Raw genomic sequence first — 9,443 nt, forward strand, 5'->3', positions numbered from 1 at the left:
AGTTGGTTTTTACAAGACTGTTATGATGCCCTTCTTGACATATATTCAGAGCTCCGGCCATAGTTTCAATCCACCTGTTATCTCCATTTGTCTCTCTCCATCAGATGCCTTAACCACGTAAAACGTACGTTCTTGGATGAGCGTTTCTGTGTCTTCCTAGGATTTTTATCTTTCTTAAATCCAGCACTCTTCTGATTAATAATTATACTATCTACCACAGAGTAAATACTTTCTATACGTCAAGTGCTTTATTTACATGGGTACCATTATCCCTCTTCTCTTTAATGAAACTACACCTCAGAAGCCAGACCTCCCTGTTGGAGGGTTGCAGAGTCAAAATTCAAAGCTGGTCCGTTGGATTTCAAAGCCAGTGCTTCTCTGCATGTAACATACTCCTCTGGCATATTAGCCCCCGTATCTCAAATTGTAAGTCATACAAAAAGTTAAAATATTCTAAATTAGACTTACAGTGTCTTAATATTGACTTGTTTCTTTTTGTGTGTAGATCGTCATAAAATTTTTCTTGAAATTCAAACTTGTGGGCTTTTCACATTGATAATCTTCTATTTCATAAACAGTTATTAAGGATTATACGAGTTATTCTAAAAGAATATGTGTTCCATATTTTTTTTCATTTTCCATATCTTAAAACAACTCCTTGAAACGTTAAGTTTGCTCTATTATAAATATTTTTTAGTTTAAAAAATCTTGAAAAGTATCAGAGTGTAAGTAAAGAGAAATTTGAAAGTGATGGAGTAAGTAAAGTAATTGTAGGAATGAAATGACTATTAACCTTAGAACTTCCAAGAAGGGCTAGCAAAGGAAATAATTATTTTCAGTCTAATTTCCCAGGGATAGGCTTTACTTCTTTCAGGGAAAGCTAAGCCAAATGGCCTTGGTAAGAACACTGGCTCTGGTTGGACAGGCAGTTGCTAAAGATGACCTTAGCTGACGGTAAAGTGTAATGGTTAGCAGCTATCATTTAAGAAAAAAATGAGCAAGGAAAGCAGCACTAGATGGTACTTTGATGGCGATTAGAACAGGGATACAGTCTCATTTGCCTTAAAATTTGGATGTCGAAATATTTTAGTAAAATGATGACACTTATATTTGTGTTATGTTTATTTTTTTTATTTATTGTGTGTGTGTGTGTGTGTGTGTTATGTTTACTATAAATTCTTAAGTTGTCTGACCTAGGGAAGATAATTAAAAAAAAAATCTGCAATTACCCATTAGACTATAAACTCCTCAATAACAGGGATCCTTGTCTATTTTGTTCAGTAATGTGTCCGGACCAACTTGCATCATAGTAAGTACTTGACAAACACTTTATGCTTGTATTATTTCATAATATTCTCATATTCTGTGCTCAATGAAGAAATTCAGGAGAAAACCAAAAAGGTTTTGGTTTTGTCTTTATTATATAGGCATTTTACATGAAATTCTAGTTGTAATTTGTATTGATTTTAACATTATAGAAGTTAAAGCAATCCTTCCATAGGGGACTTGTGCTGGTTTAGGATGATAATCCTGGAATCAGACTGCCTATATTACTATTGGCATCACCACTAACTAACTTTGTGATCTTAGGGAAATGGCTTAATACATCTATGAGTTGGTTTCCTTTCTGCATAACATAAGCGTTATAAAGTTGTGAGCACTGTGTATTCAAGAAGATATTAGGTTTTTAGGGTTGGCTGGGTGGCTCAGTCGGTTAAGCATCTGCCTCAGACTCAGGTCATGATCCCAGGGTCCTGGAATCAAGTCCCACGTCAGGCTCCTTGCTTTGTGGGGAGCCTGCTTCTCCTTCTGCCTGCACCTCCCCCTGCTTTTATGCGTGCTCTGTCTCTCTCTCTCTCTCTGACAAATAAATAAAATCTTTTTTCTAAAAAAGATATTAGGTTTTAAAGTGTACTCCAATCATTATATAAAATGGATATTAATGATTTATAAATGCAGTTTATATATATATATATAGAGGCTGTAGGTAACTTACTAAATTACAGGATCTGATGGGTTTTAAAAAACTTAGTCATCTTAAAATCATTTCCATTATCTTTGTTGTTGGAATTGACATGCACAGATCGGTCCCTCTTTGTAGTATATATCTGATAAAAGTATGCATTAAACCAGTATCCGCTTAAATGACTTACTTCACATGCATTTAACAGAATGGCTAGACAGATAAGCAGAGTTTGGAGATAATAATTACACAGCCCTTTCTATATCACAGATACTGCACTCAGTGCTCAAATGACAGAGTTTTGATGAGGACACAAAGGGTAACCAGAGTGACATTTCTGGAGAAGAGGGAAATCCCCAGAGAAGTAGGGTCCAAGCACAAAATCACAGACAGTTATTACAGCAAAAGTGAATCTGAAATTACAGTTCGTTCATTTAAGAACAATCCTTGGGTGTATAACATATGCTGAGAACTGAGAAGCAGGGGCCCGGAGAGGTAGCGTATGACTGTCTAAGCCTGGACAGGTAGTGGCGCACCTTGTTTTTAGTTGGCAAGTGAAGTTAAAAACATCAAAAAACAAACAAACAAACAAACTGATGGCTCTGCACATTATTCGATCTCTCTCTCCCCCCTCTTTATTTTGTTCTCTCTCTAAATGAGGGTAGCTGGAAATGGTTCTATTACTAGAAACACTCAGAGCAAGAACACAGTTCCTGACAACTTACAGTTGATTTATTCAACAAACATTATATACACAGAAGCAGCTTCCCGGCTTCCTTGTCTTGACACCATCTCCTTCCTTTGTTTCCAGCAAGGGCTGTAATTTCTATACTTAATGAGGTCTCAGGAAGCTGAGTTAGGAAAGAAGAGTATAAAAGGTAAGTGTAGAGTAGCCATCTTTGATGTGAAAGATAGTGTAGAAGCTCAATGGAAAATCTTAACCAGTGAGACCACTGGCCAGGTAAGGAAATATTCAACCCTGTAAAATTACACTATCTCATTGGTGGCTAAGGATCAAGATTTCTTCTAATTCAGGGCAATCTTAGTGAGTATTTTCATTTCCCATTAAAACAAAGGATGTGAAAAGTATTTTATGCTATGTCAAATATATAAACACTGCGGTGACAACCGTTTAGTAAAATGGGTTAGCCTAGGACTTAAAATTTGAGTCTTACATGTGAGTTTCACATCTTTAAATTGCAGCTTGATACTCCGATCAATTGGGACGCTCTTGGACTAAACTATAAACTTGGATTATAACACATTTTAAGAGTCAATTAGCAAAACAAATCCAAACAGAACTAAATACCTAATAAAAAGCAGAAGCTCGTGTTAAGAAATATTTTTCTTACTTTTCTTCTCTGTACACCATTGTGTTCTCCTCACGGATGGGCCAAATTCAGCCTGCCACCTGTTTTTGTACAGCCCACGAGCTAAGAATCATTTTTATCTTTTTAAGTGGCTGAAGAAAAACAAGAATATTTTGTGAAATGTAAAAATTATATACAATTCAAATTTCAGTGTCTATAGTTACGGTTTTATTGGAACATAGACACTCTCATTTGTTTCTGTATCGTCTAGGGCTGCTTTCACACCACAATGGGAGAGTGGAGTAGCTGTGACGGAGACCGTATGGCCCAAGACGCCTAAAATATTTACTTCCTTGTCCGTCACAGAAAAAGTGTGCCGACCCTGTTCGAGCTCATGCGCCGACCCCCCTGGGAAGCAAAAATCCTCGAGAAAACGGGCGCTTGCACCGTAGTGTGAGTCCAGGAGACTTCACCAAAATAACTATGGGCTCATCCTCTTTAGTACTCTAATCCTGATTAACGGGTAATAAACATTCCCAAAAGAGTTACAGGACCAGTAGAAAAGCCGCACAAGGGGGAAAGATTTTTGTAGCTTACAAGAGCAATAGAGCCACTCTGGCCCGTAGGACTCTGTGAGCGCCCAGCCTCGATCGAGAGGTGCCACGATTTCAGCAACGAACACGTATAGGAAGAGTGGACGGGGTTGGCAAAGATCTGACTTCTACCAGCTGCTCCAGTGAATTTGCTCCCATATCCCCCGGGGGTCCCTGGATCATCAGCTGTCTAATGAAAACACAGATTAACTGGGTATCTCCTCAGTAAAGACCTGCTCTCTGTTCTCCAGGCTGGTCGACTTGACATAATTCAGGTCATTTTTTTTTTTTTTTCCTGTTTCTCTCAGAGCCAGTGCTACCGTCCCTTCTAAAGGAGGTACCAAGCCATCACAGGAATGTAAAATATTTATTTTCATGCAAATGTGGCTATATATCTGGAAACTTCTTGTTCCAACCTAATGCGCCAGGCTTTGAAAAGAACTTTCTCAATGTGTTGAAGAATGTTTTCTAGGTTTCTGTGGCATTGCGTTACTTACTTTACAGTGGGTTTTGTACCCCATTACACTTTAAATATATGTTTATCCCTTTACACACTTCGTTCATCATCTCTACTTTAAAAAGATGACTCTAAATAGAAAAAAAAGACACGTATTTTCATTTATGACAGTTCCACTCTGTGAGGGAAAGATGATAGCTTGAATCCTTATATTAAAAAAAAAAAAAAAAACCTTAAGCCTTATAATTTGCACTTAGTACACTTTTTTTCCTTAAAGTTACTACTCTTGAAGCAGAAGTTAACACTCTGTACTTAAAATTTAGGTAATTAAGACTTTGACTAGCACTGTAAAGTTATTGTATTGCTTTTTAATGGTGGTTTACAGATCCCTACACTGTTGGTGAGTGGAAAGGCCAGTGTAAATTAAAGTTCCATTTAGAAAAATCTTTGTATGTGAGAAATAACGTAGACCCTTAAAAATCTCCGTTAGGTTACTAGCTTTAAAAATGTGGGATTAAACACTGAAGGCTAAAGAGGATGTTAGCTATCAAACTGCTTGAGTGTTTCAACTCTGGCCGAGTACTTAACTCCTAGAAAAATCGTCCCCAGGTCAACTGATCTCAAGCTGTTCAAACACCTACCAGGCTAATTTTTCCCACCAGTATGCAAAGAGGAAGTTAATAAAAAAAAAAAAAAAGAAGTTTAAGCAACAAGTTTATATTGTACATCGCAAACCTCATATGTATAAAATCCACAGAAGTGTGAGGGCTGCCAAATTCCAATCTCACATATACGTTTAGATTGGATCTAATTTACAAACATAAAACAAGTTTAGCATGCAGACCGGCAAATTAAAATGAGAAAAAAATAGCTTCTTCCTTGTTCACAATGACAGACACAGCACGAGGGCCTCGTTCTTGCTGTTATCATTAGAAACGCTGAGCTTATATCCTTGAGTGTTAGTTCAAGTGTTGTCAAACTTATGTAAGTTTTAATGTATGTATGTATGTTTTTTTCATAAAGTTGATTTGATAAGTGGTGCTTTTTTTCCATAGCTGGCTTTGTAAGATTTGGTTATAAAGCAAAAACAAAATAGGCACTTGCTAAATCTTCCTGTTGGAAACACCTCTAAATTTGTATGCATTCATGATATCTTTGCTCAGTTGGCTCTCTTACCCTAAAATGAGAACCTTGCGGGCACCTGGTATCTGTTCAATGTATATGTTAGCTCCGCACTGCCAGTGTCTGACTTTGTAGGAATGTCCTGCTCTCCCTTCCACGTGAAAGTCATTTTCTTCATGTGAAAGGAAAAACAATACTATTTATAATTTAGCATTGGTTTTTTTGTTTGTTTCCCAAGTTTAAACAGCTACGATCTATTCCAGAGCATGGAGAATTGTTCTCTCCTCAACTCAGCCACGTTTGTGAACTCTTACTGTGTTATCTTTCCATGTGCTTAGTGTCCAAAAGAACCTCTCGTGAAAATAGTCCCTCCCTCTTTGAAAAAACGAACAGGTAACCCTTCTCCTCTTCCGTTCTCGCCTCCCTATCTCCAGTGTAGGAATGGGAGAAGTTTACCTACAGTCTTCTGTGGAAGAATTTTTTTTTTTTAAAGGAAGGTATTGAAAACTTTTATTACTGTAGGTTTATTGATTACTTTTATTTTTTGTTTAGCTATTTGTATGAGATACACGACACCAGATGAAGGTAATTAGGGATAAAATCGTGCGCTATCCTTGTGCAAGTATAGTTGAAAATAGAAGGTACCAAACTTATGATTTGTAATAGAACATGGAATAACTTTCAAAATCAGTGATGATCCAAGCCGCAGAATCCTCAACTGGGTTTGAACAAATAATGTAGATACAAAGACTGTGTGAGCCGTTAATTGCAGCCCTTAGGCACCAAGTCCACTAAGCATATAGTTTGAATTTGTGTGACCTTTAGAACAACAAATAGGTAGATAAGGTAGTATATTTACCAGTTTAAATTGATACAATCAATTCATCATATTGATTTCCCAATATAACACATACATTTATTAAAGCTCATTGTGTGTGTATACATTTCTTTACACATGTGCATATATAGTATGATATATAATTTTATACAGTTTTACAAATTTTACAATTTGAAAGCTGTTTGGAAATGATATAAGCTTTTTTTTTTTTCTTTTTCATCATCATGTCTGCTCTGTCAGTAGTAGCGTTATCAGGTTGGTATAGTTCGAAGCCCAAGGAGATATTTTTAAAGGGCTCATTTACTAAAAATACTGGATTTTTGAACTGAAAATAGAAATTGTTGATATTCAAAGATGATATGATTCGGAGGCATTGTTTTAGCATGTGGCATGAGAAGTTAGAAAACTTGGTTTCTTAATTAAAGAAACTTAATTAAACAGCCATTGCAAATCACTTCCCTTGACTGAAGTTACTTTTATAACATCAGTTCGAAGACAGAGAATTAAACAAAAGGAGTTTTGAAAGGACATTTTATTTCGAAGGTCCAAAAGCATATGGTTTCAATTAGATTTTAAATTGAAAATACCAGAATGCAAATGTATCAGTCAAGAATTTGGTAAAACTAGCCCCAAATAAAATGTCAGAATTTTTACCATTTTTCCCCCCCGGGGTTTAGATAATTTGTTTGCTAAGATACAGTTTGACCCATACTTATTTAATTTTCAACTATGTTTGCTTTAGGTTAAAGATACTTATTGCCAATAAATACTTGACAAAAGCATGTGGAAACGGTTTTGAAAACTTAATCAAAATGGATATTATTAAGAAATTTTTGTCTATATATGGTAATGCTGACAAAGAATTACCAAAGTGTTAGAAAAAGTGAAGATTCCTCAGCATAGAAATGTCCAGATATTAAAGTTATTAAAAATCGGGTTTTAAAATGTTTCAAGTGATGTAAGTAGAATTCACTTAGTGATAACATGTTGAGCTGAGAATATATTTTAGTTTACACAATCACTTGTGAACAGAATTCCAGCTAACGAGTTTCAAATCTTTTTTTTTTTTTTTAAGATTTTATTTATTTATTCGACAGAGATAGAGACAGCCAGCGAGAGAGGGAACACAGCAGGGGGAGTGGGAGAGGAAGAAGCAGGCTCATAGCGGAGGAGCCTGATGTGGGGCTCGATTCCACAACACCGGAATCACGCCCTGAGCCGAAGGCAGGCGCTTAACCGCTGTGCCACCCAGGCGCCCCAGCTAACGAGTTTCAATGTGGAGAAATGTTCAGTAAGGGGAAAGTAATAAATAGAATTAAAATTAAAAATGGAAATTGAAGAAATTGATTCAGTCAGTGAGGGGCTCAGTTCTTTTCAATGAATATTGCTTATCTCAAGAGGATAACATGGGGGAAGAGGGTAGTAAAGAAAAATCAACTTTTTAATTTATTCATCCCTGAACCACATTCGATTTGTTAATATGAATATTTTTTATCATTAATAAAAGGTACACTGAGTAATGCAAATGAGTCAAAATTCACCATTTTTTTTGCACAAAGAGAGAAATATATGTAAAAGGGTTATTCACTAAATACTTTCCCAGCTTGGGATATTCAAGGATGCTTCATTTGATCCAACAAGAACATTGACTGATACTGTCTTCACAATTACACCAGGCATCCAAGGGGTTCTCTTCAGCTTTATCTTTGTCCTGCAGGGTGCTACACACAGGCATCCGTTCTCCTGGGTCTGCTAAATGCTGTCAAGGGAAGATTCATGGCATGAGAGTTAATTGCTTCTGCTTCTTGACGCTAAGGTTACTGGGGATAAATTGATGAGCGTACTTGGTACAATTGGTGCGAAGATCCAGTCAAGTAAGAACCAGTGGTGGAAGTGTTTGAAATGCCTTCCCCAGTGAAAGAGTTGCCTGGTGGGCACACAGCATCAAACATGACCCGGGTACCTAAATGGTACTCTGCCAAACAAAACTGGTTTTCATTTCTGTCCAGCACTACCGAGTAGCATCCATACTGTATCGTTCATCTGCTTCAAAAATGATGTATGCACAATGGTGGGGTGAGCAAGAAAGGGAAAATTTTCTTGTTTTAAAATTCCAATAAATAAGGTGGGGTTTTTGTTTTTGTTTTTGTTTTTGTTTTTCTTAATGCGACATAGCTAGACCACATGCCATGTTAGGATCAAATTGTTTCATATCTAGCCAAAATGATTTTTGACAGATGTAAAAATATTAAATGTTTACGCCACGAGTTTTAATTTTGGGCCCACAGGTTTTTTTGGAAGGCGAGGTGAATCTATTGGATATCTTTGAGTTTATTCTACCTGGAATTTATTGAAATGCTTTGACATATAAACTAATATTTTTCATGAAATTTGGGGGGTTCTGGGCCATTTCCACAAACCTCATTTCTGTCTTTTTCTCTTTCTCCTGAGACTTCCATTATGTGAATGTTGGTGTGTTATGTGGAGTCCCACAGGTGTCTGAGCCAATGCTCCTTTTGCATTCTTTTATTTTTTTCTGTGTTTCAGACTGGATAACCTCAATCTTCAATAACTTTTATTCATGTTAACAGATTGTTGATTCCTCCAGCCTCGGAATGCTATTGAGCCCTTCTAGTGAATTTTTAATTTCAATTCTTTTGAACTCTAAAGGTTTTGGTGCATTTTCAATAATTTCTATCTTCTTAATGATATACACTATTTGCTGAGGCACTGTTTTATAGTTTTTCCTATTCTATGCACATTGCTTTCCTTAGTTTAGCAGTATTTATAAGAGCTGATTGAAAGTCTCTGTCTAGTAAGTCCAACATCTGGAATGTAAGTTGAGAAACCAGCTTCAGGACAGTTTTTGTTGACCATTAAATTTTTGTACAGTCTATACTTTCCAGTTCATTGGCAGGAGTCATATATTTATATTTAAATGTTTTAGATAATGTGCCATTTCTGAAACTAGATTTCTACCTTCTCAATGCATTTTGATTATTCTAGGTTAACATAATGGTCATCCAATGATTGTTGACACATTCCTTTTAATGGCTTGCAAGGGTGAATCATCTACCTTGTCTAAGGGGTCTGTGTTTTTGTTCAGGCATGCCTTCCTGCTCAGGCAGCTTAGAAGTCTGTTGAGCTTTTACTTTTGCCC

The sequence above is a fragment of the Ursus maritimus genome, unplaced genomic scaffold (assembly GCF_017311325.1).
Source record: "Ursus maritimus isolate PB19 unplaced genomic scaffold, ASM1731132v1 scaffold_5, whole genome shotgun sequence".
Classification (NCBI taxonomy): domain Eukaryota; kingdom Metazoa; phylum Chordata; class Mammalia; order Carnivora; family Ursidae; genus Ursus; species Ursus maritimus.